Source organism: Triticum dicoccoides, chromosome 4A (assembly GCF_002162155.2).
Source record: "Triticum dicoccoides isolate Atlit2015 ecotype Zavitan chromosome 4A, WEW_v2.0, whole genome shotgun sequence".
NCBI classification, from domain to species: domain Eukaryota; kingdom Viridiplantae; phylum Streptophyta; class Magnoliopsida; order Poales; family Poaceae; genus Triticum; species Triticum dicoccoides.
In genome coordinates this window covers 543,442,966-543,455,623 of record NC_041386.1, presented here as the reverse complement: position 1 = coordinate 543,455,623, position 12,658 = coordinate 543,442,966, and the positions used below count along the sequence as shown (strand labels likewise).

Genomic DNA, 12,658 nt, shown 5'->3' with positions numbered 1-12,658 from the left:
AACCCACAAGTATAGGGGATCACAATAGTTTTCGAGGGTAGAGTATTCAACCCAAATTTGCTGATTCGACACAAGGGGAGCCAAAGAATATTCTCAAGTATTAGCAGTTGAGTTGTCAATTCAACCACACCTGGATAACTTAATATCTGTAGCAAAGTATTTAGTAGCAAAGTAATATGATAGTAGTGGTAATGGTAGCAAAAGTAACGGTAGTAAAAGTAATATTTTGGGGTTTTTGTAGTGATGGTAACAATATCAACGGAAAAGTAAATAAGCGAAGAACAATATATGAAAAACTCATAGGCATTGGATCGGTGATGTAGAATTATGCCGGATGCGATCGATCATGTAACAGCTACAACATAGGGTGACACAGAACTAGTTCCAGTTCATCAATGTAATGTAGGCATGTATTCCGAATATAGTCATATGTGCTTATGAAAAAGAACCTGCATGACATGTTTTGTCCTACCCTCCCGTGGCAGCGGGGTCCTATTGGAAACTAAGGGATATTAAGGCATCCTTTTAATAGAGTACCGGACCAAAGCATTAACACATAGTGAATACATGAACTCATCAAACTAGGATCATCACCGGTAAGTATCCCGATTATTGTCACTTCGGGGTTAACGGATCATAACACATAATAGGTGACTATAGACTTGCAAGATAGGATCAAGAACTCTCATATATTGATGAAAACATAATACGTTCAGATCTGAAATCATGGCACTCGGGCCCTAGTGACAAGCATTAAGCATAGCAAAGTCATAGCAACATCAATCTCAGAACATAGTGGATACTAGGGATCCAACCCTAACAAAACTAACTTGATTACATGATAAATCTCATCCAACCCATCACCGTCCAGCAAGCCTACGATGGAATTACTCACGCACGGCGGTGAGCATCATGAAATTGGTGATGGGGGAAGGTTGATGATGACGATGGCGATGGATTCCCCTCTCCGGAACCCCGAACGGACTCCAGATCAGCCCTCTCGAGAGAGTTTAGGGCTTGGCGGCGGCTCCGTATCATAAAACGCGATGAATCCTTCTCTCTGATTTTTTTCTCCCCGAACACGAATATATGGAGTTGGAGTTGAGGTCGGTGGAGCGTCAGGGGGCCCACGAGGCAGGGGGCGCGCCCCCACCCTCGTGGACAGGTGATGCCCCCCCTGGCATGGATTCTTCTTCCAGTATTTTTTATATATTCCAAAATAATTCTCCATTGGTTTTCAGGTCATTCCGAGAACTTTTATTTCTGCACAAAAATAACACCATGGTAATTCTGCTGAAAACAACGTCAGTCCGGGTTAGTTACATTCAAATCATCCAAGTTAGAGTCCAAAACAAGGGCAAAAGTGTTTGGAAAAGTAGATACATTAGAGACGTATCAATATGCGAGTGTGTTTCATGAATGGATCAATGGTTGAGCATGATGGGCTAGGGATAGCTTATTTTGGCGTTGATATTTTGGAAGACATGGTTGCTTGTTGATATGCTTGAGTATTTAAATTATCATGTTAAAACTAGACTATTGCTTTGAACAATATAAAAGTCCAAATGTCCATACTATAAAGAAAGATATATGATATGACATGTTAGGCAGCATTCCACATCAAAAATTCTGTTTTTATCACTTCCCTACTCGAGGACGAGTAGGAGTTAAGCTTGGGGATGCTGATACGTCTTCAACGTATCTATAATTTTTTATTATTCCATGCTGTTATACTATCAATCTTGGATGTTTTATAATCATTTTATAGTCATTTCATATCATTTTTTGGCCCTAACCTATTGACATAGTGCCAAGTGCTAGTTGTTATTTTTCCATGTTTTTTACATCGCAGAAAATCAATATCAAACGGAGTCCAAATGCCACGAAACTTTATGGAGATTTTTTATGGGCCAGAAGGAACACAACGGGCCCTGGCTGTGCCTGGGGGTACCCCGAGGGAGGCACAACCCACCAGGGCGCGCCAGGAGGCCCAGGCGCGCCCTGGTGGGTTGTGCCCACCTCGGGTGCCCCTCGGACCGGCTCTTTGCTCTATAAATACCCCAATATTTCCAGAACCCTAGGGGAGTCGACGAAATATTCATCCAGCCGCCGCAGAGTTCAGAACCACCAGATCCAACCTAGACACCATCTCGGATGGGGTTCACCACCTCCATTGGTGCCTCTTCGATGATGCGTGAGTAGTTCTTTGTAGACCTTCGGGTCCGTAGTTAGTAGCTAGATGGCTTCATCTCTCTCTCTCTCTCTCTCTTGATTCTCAATACAATGGTCTCTTGGAGATCCATATGATGTAACTCTTTTGCGGTGTGTTTGTTGGGATCGAAGAACTTTGAGTTTATGATCAGATCTATGTTTTTATATCCATGAAAGTATTTGAGTTTCTTTGATCTTTTTTATGCATGATCTCTTATAGACTCGTATTTCTTATCCAATTTTTGGGTTTAGTTTGGCCAACTTGATCTATTTATCTTGCAATGGGAAGAGGTGCTTTGTAGTGGGTTCGATCTTATGGTGCTTGATCCCAGTGACAGAAAGGGAACCGACACGTATGTATCGTTGCTACTAAGGATAAAACGACGGGGTCTATCTCTATATAGATAGATCTTGTCTACATCATGTCATCGTTCTTATTGCATTACTCCGTTTCTCCATAAACTTAATACACTAGATGCATGCTGGATAGCGGTCGATGTGTGGAGTAATGGTAGTAGATGCAGGCAGGAGTCGGTCTACTAATCTTGGACATGACCCCTATGTAATGATCATTGCGTGGATATCATCATGAGTATTTGAAGTTCTATCAATTGCCCAACAGTAATTTGTTCACCCAACGCTTTGCTATTTTTCTCGAGAGAAGCCACTAGTGAAACCTACGGCCCCCGGGTCTTTTTCTCACATTATTTGCCTTTGCGATCTACTTTTATTTGCTTTTACTTTTAGATCTATTAATCCAAAAATACAAAAATACTTGGTTGCACTTTATTTTATTTACGATCTATTTATCCAATTTATTACAACCTTTTTACCGTCAGGCACCAATTTCTGGCACCGTACCCGAAAGGGATTGACAACCCCTTTAACATGTCGGGTTGCGGGGATTTGTTATCTGTGTGCAGGGGCTGTTTACGTTGTGCTTCTTGGTTCTCTTGCTGGTTTGATAACCTTGGTTTCATATCTGAGGGAAATACCTACCGCCGCTGTGCTGCATCATCCCTTCCTCTTTGGGGAAATACCGACGTAGCTTCAAGCGACATCAGCAGTGGCCAACAATGCGTGGCGTGACACATTCTCGGAGGCCAAGGTGGAGCACCTAGTGGCTCCAAGCTCGGACCACCTTGCTATTCTCCTCAAGTGTGCCCAGGAAGAACCCCCACCGGCGATGGGCAGGCGTTGTCGCCAGTATGAAGTGATGTGGGAGAGGGATCCGACCCTTTCGAAGGTCATCATGGACACATGGACGTACCTGGGCTCTCTACTTCATTTGGGTGAGGTTGCGGACGACCTCAAGAGCATGATGAAAAGGCTTCAGGATTGGAGCCGCAAAACATTCGGTAACGTGATCAAAGAAATAAATAAATCTCGTTCTCGCCTTGAGGAGCTCATGTCTATGAATGCAAACCGTAAAGAGATAAGGGAGGCAAATGATCGGCTCAATGAGCTCCTGTATCGTGTGGAAATGTTGTGGATGCAGAGACCCCGCATTGACTGGCTGCGAGAAGGTGACCATAACACGAAGTTTTTCCATCGGAAGGCAGTCTGGAGGGCACGAAAAAATCATATTAAAGTTCTGATGGATGATGATGGCGTGGCTCATAAGGATCATGACTCCATGGCAGCGATGGCGACCTCTTATTTCACTTCTCTGTTTACTGCGGAAACCTCCTTATGTACTGATCCGATCATTGATCTGATTAACTCACGTGTTACTAATGATATGAATGTCCAGCTGTATGCAGAATACACGGATAAGGAAATCGCCGACGCATGTTTCAAATTGGGCCCCTGAAAGCGCCCAGGCCAGATGGTTTTCCATCTCGTTTTTTCCAGAGGAATTGGTCAGTTATGAAAGAGCAAGTCATCCGCGGCGTGAAAGAATTTTTTCACACAGGAGTAATGTCAAATGGGGTGAATGACACAACCATCATTCTCATTCCCAAGGTGGACAACCCAGAGAAGCTTACTGAGTTCAGACCTATCATTTTGTGCAACATCATCTACAAGGTAGTTGCTAAATATTTGGTTAATCGATTGAGGCCTTTATTGGATGATATTATTTCACCTCCTCAAAGTGCTTTTGTCCCGGGACGGATGACTACAGATAATGCGTCAGTTGCCTTTGAGTGCATACATTACATTCAGCACGAAAAAGACCCGGAAAAGAGTTTTTGTGCTTACAAGTTGGACTTGTCCAAAGCTTATGACAGGGTAAATTGGACCTTCTTGAAGCGAACGATGCAAAAGTTGGGTTTTGCTCGTCTGTGGGTGGACTAGATTATGACTTGCGTCACCTCGGTGAGATACACAATGAAGTTTAATGGGACCCTCTTGAATTCGTTTGCACCGACGCGTGTGCTTCGGCAAGGTGATCCTCTATCCCTCCTTTTATTCATTTTTATGGCTGACGGGCTCTCGGCTCTATTGAAGGAAGGTGAAGATAGGGGCGATTTCACTCCCCTCAAAGTATGTCGGCGTGCCCCGATGGTCTCCCATCTGCTGTTCGCGGATGACACTCTCTTATTTTTCAAAGCAGAAGAGGCACAAGCTACAAAGATTTACGAGGTACTCAATACACATGAGAAGGCAACGGGCCAATGCATTAATCCATCCAAGCGTAGCGTATTGTTCGGGAAGTCATGCACAGAACACAATCAGGAGAAGGTCCGCTCGGTGCTGCACGCCAATCTTCTCACTTTTGAGGAGAAATATCTTGGCCTGCCTACACCTGACGGCCGTATGTTGAGGGACAAATTTCAGAATTTACAGTCAAGGCTTTTGAAGTGGATTATTGCATGGGGTGACACGCCGTCGAGTGCGGGGACGGAAATCAAAAACAATAAGATGTGCATCAAAGGCGCTATCTGGGGTGATCCACGTGGCGAACCGCGAAGGACAGTTGCGCTAGAGGTGAGAGCGGTGCACGATTGGCTTCGTAGCTGCCCAACCACTGCTCGTTTCCTTCGTCCAGAAGGAATAGGTCGCCAGGTATGCCCGCCAGGCCGCCCCGCTCCAACCAACGCACGTCACCTCCTTTTTCCCTTCTCTCTTTCTCCCCACTGAGGCAGGCAGAAAAGATGCTCTCTCTTTCCGTCGCCGTCGGGTCCGCGCCCCTACCGCCAACGCGTGCGCACGGATGCTGGTGACGAGGATCAATGGGAGGACGCCGCTGCCACCGATGTCAGAGGAGGAGGAAGGGGAGGCGCTTCTCTGGCCAGATCCGTGACCCCCATGTCGCCATCGATGTCCACCCTCCTTGACAGATCGATGGAGCGGACGTCACCGAGCTCCACGCCTTCTCGTCTCCCTCTCGGCAGAGGGTGTCCGCCGGAGATGGGTTCTTGCGGGTTAAGGGCGTCGGGCTGCCCAAGAAGCTGCGCCTCGCCTCGTCGCCGCCGTCCAAGGACAAGAATGCTGTCGACGGCTTTCTGGTTGGTGTCGACCTCAAGATCGAGTTGTTCGTCCCAAGTGGCGGCGGGCATCCTCGTCGAGGTTGTTCTTGTCGTCAACTTCATCTCCAACCCCATCCACATGTGTACCAGCTCCTGGAGTGCCCAATTTGCTTCCTGGTCAGCCCCCTTTCCCAGATTTTCTTCACTATTTTCTTTCTCTTAGATGCGCAGTCCGCCCCTCCTTGTCATATGCATATCCTATATGCATTAGTACACAATCATTCATTATACACCTACACCATCAGACATTAGCTCAGCGCTGATATTGTTGCAACTGACTTCGTTTACTTCATCTTGTTTTACATTGTTGGTCTTGTGTTGTACGAGCAGGAATTGATTTTCGCTAGGAACATAACCTTCAACGGTTTGTAGCTGAAGGAGAGCAGAGCAAGGATGCAACAGAAGCTTTTATGGCATTCCAAGTGCGTCTCTGCATTCCTTAAGAAATTGTTGATGATGTTCATACTGACATCTGCGGCCAATTGTTTGAAAAGGTGATGCATTTTATACTTCTATTGTGCCTTTCATTAACACACTACATAATGTTAGGTTCAATTCCAGATATGCTTAGTTCAGCAAAGTTGTTGCCTGTTGTGTGTCAGTATTCTTCTTACCATTTTAGGATGTCGCAGGTTGTCAAGGAAGCAATTTTGTCAGTTGATGGCACAACGTTGATAAACGAGAGGCGGTTAGGAAAGCATCACAGGGTCTAAACTTGAAAAAGGAGGCTGCTATGACCATCTTTAATAAAGAAAGTATGCCTCTTCTCCAAAAAATATGTTACATAGATTGGCGTATATTCTTCTGTAAAAACTACTATATCTTTTGGTATATTAAACTGCAAATCCAATTTATTTTTTTTATTGCCAAATTCAATGACAGGTACGAAAATTATTCCTGAACTACATTCAGAAAGCAAAAGCAGCTGGGAACTGCATTGAACAGGCAAAAGAATTGAAGAAGTTAATTTCCTCCTGTAAGTGAGCTTCTACCTGACATTAAAAGAGAGCCTTACCTTTTTCCTGCATATTCAGTTACAGGTGTCCAGGGGACATCACTAGAAGTAAACCTTCAAGCAAATGATATGAACCTCTGTTTATGTAGCATTGGCGCATCTTGTAGAGTGTGCAGCATGATCATACGTTTACTTTCACGTCATGTTTGTAGTTCTACCATGTTTTATTTTAGATCTCTCTGTAGTATGCATCATAAATAGACTGCAGATTGTTCTTGCATGTTCATGTGGAACACGTTTCCATCTTGGCACTCATTGAATGGACGTTTGTCTGCAAGATTGCATTTCCAGACAAACGTGGGCAAGTATTGGCATGCCTTGAGCTCACTGTGCCATGTCAAAATATTTGCTGAAGGTGTGTTGATGAGGGTTTTTGGATTTTTTAAAGATTACACGGAATCTGAAGGATTTCTATCCAACTAAATTCCAAATCCCCCTCTCCTACTGGAACACGCCCTTACCGTATATTAAAATGTCTATCATCTTCTATATTTTATTGGCTATAGCTTTGAAACATTGATGCTATATATAAAACACAAAATGAGATGTTCTTCCACACTGCAGTGCAGAGACCCAGGGAGCAAATAGCGGATGCAGAGGCTCTACTGGACATTACAACCACCTTGGTAAAATCTGTGAGGTCCCAGTCAAGTGAAGGAATCACACCTTCTGATTTCGTAACAGCATTGCTGAAGAAATTTGGGCAGCAAGCAACCCTTGATTCTGAGCCTGGCTCATTGCGCTAGGTTGATATTGGGCTTTCTGATTCACATGCCTTCAGGGCTGCACCTGGATGCCGCACCATGTAATTGAGCTCCTTTCTCCTTATTAGTTCTCAACATTTTTTTGCAGTGCCTACTTGGTATATGACTTAAACCATGCACCCTCTTAAACCTTGCAGGCTTGGACCCATGGATATGGAAGTAAAACAGCGTAAGCTTTAGTTTTTAATTGAAAAAGAAGTAGGCCAACTGAAAAAACTTGTCCTGAAGAGGTATTCACATGCTTTCGTCTATGATAATTAATAAAGCACTAGAGATTGATATCATCCATTTGTACATTTCTCCCATGATTTGTTTTCCCATCTGTTTGCCTTCTGTTGTTGACGGGCGACGTAATGTGTACAATCTTTGGTTACTATTGCTTAAATCTTAGTTAATTATATGCTTAAAGTTATCAAGCACCTTTTGTTTTTACGAAAGACACATCTTAGGCAGTATCATTCAATGCTTGCTATACTCTGTAGCCGCTATTAAGTTTCTGGGTTGCTAGCTAGACTTCTTTCCCTACCATACATTGTTATTTTCTAAAAAATGTATGATCACTTCCAACAGTTGATTCATATAATCTCATTAATGTGCAGCTTGCTGATTCTTCGGAAGGAGCAAAGCCAGATACTAGCCGAAATGTGACTATTGTATTTTTTTTGAAAGATCCAGCAAAATGCTGGCTTGATTTGATTTAGCAGGAAGCAACGGAAGAACAACAATATGAAGATCCGAAGATCAAAGAAAAAGAAAAACAACATCCCTATTAGCTGCCGAGCTACCCACCACAGTCAACACCACTACAAAGCAAAAAGGGTCTGTCCTAGGCTAAGCGTGACCGCCGCGTCACTTGACCAAAGCCGGTATCCTCCGGAGACAACAGCAGCTCCAACTAAGACTTCCTTTGTCAACGCACCATCCACCCTTGAAGCAGAGTGCAGGCAGATGGCGGAACTCGGTCGGTCCCAGAAAAAGCTTCGTCTTGGACTTATCAGCAATGGTGTACATTGCGTCTGGAGCTTCACCAAAATCAGCGGCGAGCACCGGAGGAGCGCCATATAGAACCTCCAAGTAGTGTCTCAAAAACATGATGCTCCCAACAGAGGAACGACGTCGGAGACGCCGTCATCACGCCGATCCAACCGGACCTAGGCTTTCGCCCGGAGACACTACCAACCAAGCCCGAGGAAGATGCCGACACACCTCGGTGGCGCCTCCAAGGAGGAAAATGACACCCTCAGGCGCCATCGGCACCGGCTCTTGTTGTGCAGGACTTTCGTCCGTATCGTCGCACACCTCCGCTCAAGCCCTACAGAGCTCGTCCATGTCGTCTCACGCCGCCGCCGCCGCAGCACCTTGTTGTTGAAGCCGTGAAGGCATGGTCCACCTCCCCACGGCGAGCATGCAGAGGCCATATCGGGCCCCGCATCCCGCATCTACCACGGTTGGAGCCTCCCTGCTCCAGCAAGTGCAGCCCTCCCAGATCTAGCGCGGCCCATTAGTGCCCTCAACGCCCTCCACTCATCGCTCGGTGCAGTGCTGACGCCGCCCTCCGCGGCGCCCACCTTCGCGCCAGGCCAGGAGCAGCACGGGGCGGAACTCGGGCCCTCGTGGCGGCAGCGCGCCAGATCCGCGCCACTGCCACCGCCGGACCGCTGCCCAGCCCTACGCCGGCCAGATCCGCACCGGCCCTCCTCCCCGCGCCCTCCTCCTCCTTTACCGCGACCCCCCTCGGCGCCCTCCTCCTCCACCTCGCCATCTCCCGGGCGCCGCACCAGATCCGCTCACATGGATGCGCCGCTCGACGCTACAAGCCGCGGAATAGCCGCCCATCACCCGATGAAGCCTCCCCCGGCAGCCAACCGTAGATCACCTCCGACCCGAGGAGATCCGCCGTCGGGCCGCGCCCCGCCGCGAAGCCGGCCGTCCCGCGCTGTCCTGGCGGCTCGCGGGGAGGGGAAGGGCCCCGCCGCCCCCGACGTACGCGCGGGCTTTGCCTGGCGTCGTGCCCTGGCGGCGGCGAGGGAGGGGGGCGAGGGTGGAGGGGGGCTGCGGTGGCGGGCTGGGGTTTTCGCCCGGCCGCTCGCGGGAGCGGACGAGCGAGCCTGTGGGTCGACTGTTGTATTTGATATCCTGAGGAAAAAGAAATGTGCGAGGATGGAGAACCTTCTTTTGAACAGACAATCATTTGCCCAAACGGCTGAGAATGTTTTTGCATGGCAGAATGGCAATAAACATCAGCATTGTTATTTAAATTAGCTCTCTTGCGCTGACCCCTCAATTAGTCGGGTTAGTCGGTAACTTAGTAGTATGATAAGTTTCAGCAAGCCCACAATTTTCCTTCAAAAAAAATCTGTTTGGCTTATGTAAGAACAATTATTGACATTTGAGATTAAATCTACCTCAATTATTTCTTTGTATACTTTTGAATTGCCTTTTGGCTTAAAGGAAACAGTCTTTTGCTGGATGACTAATTTATGAATTGCTGTTGACTAGAATTTTGTTGGCCTTTCTGTTTCTGATGGGTACATTTCTACTAGGTCAGAAACAAATGAGATATGCATTCTAAGTTCGCACCAACTTTTTCTTTCTGAATTCCTCCGAGTAATGATTTGGGTCCTGGGAAACAAAATATAAAGAAGACAGCAACGCACAACACAATCAGATCAACCAAACACCAATGTTCAGTGAAGACCAATCCACTGTATCGTCTCTAGACGCAACGTCCTCAGCAGCACCCACCACCTATATATATATGATCCATCTATCATATTTGGGCTGTACAAACACGATAATAAATCCAACAGCAAGAAAAGTGCGCACAGCCACGCCTCAAGAGGCGCGCCCTGGGCGCGCCCCAGCCACTAGTGATGATCAAGGCTGTTGCACAGGGGATCCCAACATATATCATGGGGGTCTTCAAACTTCCGATGTCAGTGTGTGACGACCTCAATAGGATGGTGCGTAATTTTTGGTGAGGTTCTTTTCAACGCAAAAGGAAAACGAATTGGATGGCGTGGCCGAGTATTCTGGCACATAAAATGAAGGGCGGCTTGGGGGTTCAAAGACCTTCTGACGAGGCAGGTCTTTTTAACCAAGCCCTTCTGACGAGGCAGGCGTGGAGGCTAATGATTAATCCTCACAGTTTATGTGTGCAGGTTCTCAAAGCTCGATATTATCCGAAGGGTCGGCTTGTGGATATAGTCTTCACGGGGAATGCGTCCCCTACGTGGCAGGCCATTCAGTATGGCTTGGAGCTCCTCAAAAAGGGGCTTGTGTGGTGCGTCGGCGACGACAGCAGCATACAGATTTGGCGCGACCGGTGGCTCCCTACAGCCCCGACAGGCAAGCCGATCACACAACAGGGAACCTGCCGACTGCGGCGGGTCTCTAAACTCCTGGATGCCTCTGGCGCGTGGCGCACGGAGATATTGCCGCAGTACTTCCTCCCGACGGATGTCGAGACCATCACCAACATTCGTACATTGCCTCGCATCCCTGATGACGTTATTGCATGGGCCCTGGAGAAGAACGGTATCTTCACGGTACGCTCCGCCTACCGCCTAGCCATGGATGAGCGCGACCGTCCAAGGGCAATGGCATCGAGCAGGGCACCGGATAGTTGTCGCGCCATCTGGAATACCATATGGGGGTGCCCTGCTCCCCCAAAGATACGCGTATTTGCATGGAGGCTGGTGTCCAACTCGCTTGCTACTTGGGCAAATAAATTATCTCGACACCTTGAGCTTACTGATGCATGTCCTCTTTGTGGAATGGAACGGGAGGATGGATTCCACGCAATGTGCAGATGCCCCCTAGCAGTGGAGTTGTGGAGGGCTATGGCACTGGATTGGCCCATCCCAGTAGCGGAGAGCATCATTAATACAGGCCCGGAATGGTTGTTCTCGCTGCTGGAGCCACTTCCGGATACTACACGCATGGTTGTGCTTATGACCATGTGGCATGTGTGGTACGTGCAGAATGAAATAACCCACGGGAAGATTCCTCCACCGACCGAAGCATCCCGTAGTTTCCTCCATGGGTATATCAACTCTCTCTTATGTATCCATCAGTGGCCTCAAGGAGATATGGCGAAGGGTAAGATGGTCGTCCAGGTGGGAGTTGCTGCTAGCTCTCGCACAGTGAAGCAGAAGGAAGAGCTGCGTTGGGAGGCACCACGTGCTGGATGGACCAAGCTGAATGTTGATGGTAGCCATGTGCCGGCTACAGGCGAAGCCGGGGGCGACATGGTGCTACACTCGAAAGCAGACGAAATCATATTTACCACCTGTAGAGAGATCCGCACATGTGATAACAGCCTAGATGTTGAACTTGCGGCGTGTAGAAAAGGACTCGGGATTGCCCTACACCGCACAGACCGTTCCATTGTGGTTGAGATGGACAACACCGAAGGGGTCATGATGCTAAACGCTCGGTCTGTGGACCGCTCAGGATCGGGTGCACTCATCACAGACATCCAAAGGTTGATTGCGGATGACCCTAGGGAGATTTTGATTACTGCTATTAAATGCTCGCAGACTAAAGTGAGCCATGCTCTTGCTCTATATGGTAGAAGTATGCCTCGTACTGTTGTTTGGTTGGGTTCGGTTATGAGCGACATTGTAATAAAACTGGTAGTGGCTGACTTGTCACCTTGAGTTAATAGAAATCTTTCTTTACCCCGAAAAAAAGGTATGTTAGAGATGCTCTAAAAACATGTTATAATCCAGTAGCATGCGGATGTCAAACCACCGGTTGACTCGAGCGACCAAACCGGGTACGCATTTTTCTGCAGTTGACCTTGACCACGGCTCGACGACAGTCCAGTCGTGTCTGCACTGTTTCACGGGGGTTCCACCTCCCCAAGCGGCCATTTTACGATTCTGCCCCTCACCTCACTCGTCCGCCACCACGATTGGCGCCGCCGCCCGCCTCCCCCTCCTCTCGGACGGAGGCCAACCAGGGCGAATGGCTGCGCCGGCGAGCGACGACGAAAGCAAGGACGTGGACGCCTTCCTGTCGTCGTGCGCGGCGTCGGGCGAGGCCGCGTATGCCGCCGCTGAGGCCGTGCTCGAGCGCCTCCAGGCCCGCGCCTCCCGCGCCGCGGCCCGACGCCTCCTCGGCGCCGTCCGCCGCCGCTTCGACGCCGGGCAGGAGCACCGCTTCCTCACCTTCCACTTCCGCGACGTCGT

General features: G+C 48.1%; 1 pseudogene; it reads left to right on the top strand.

Annotated features, from left to right (window-relative positions):
* Window positions 1–9,538: 9,538 nt before the first annotated feature.
* The window catches only part of LOC119286650, an 11,941-nt pseudogene continuing 8,821 nt past the window's right edge, over window positions 9,539–12,658 (top strand).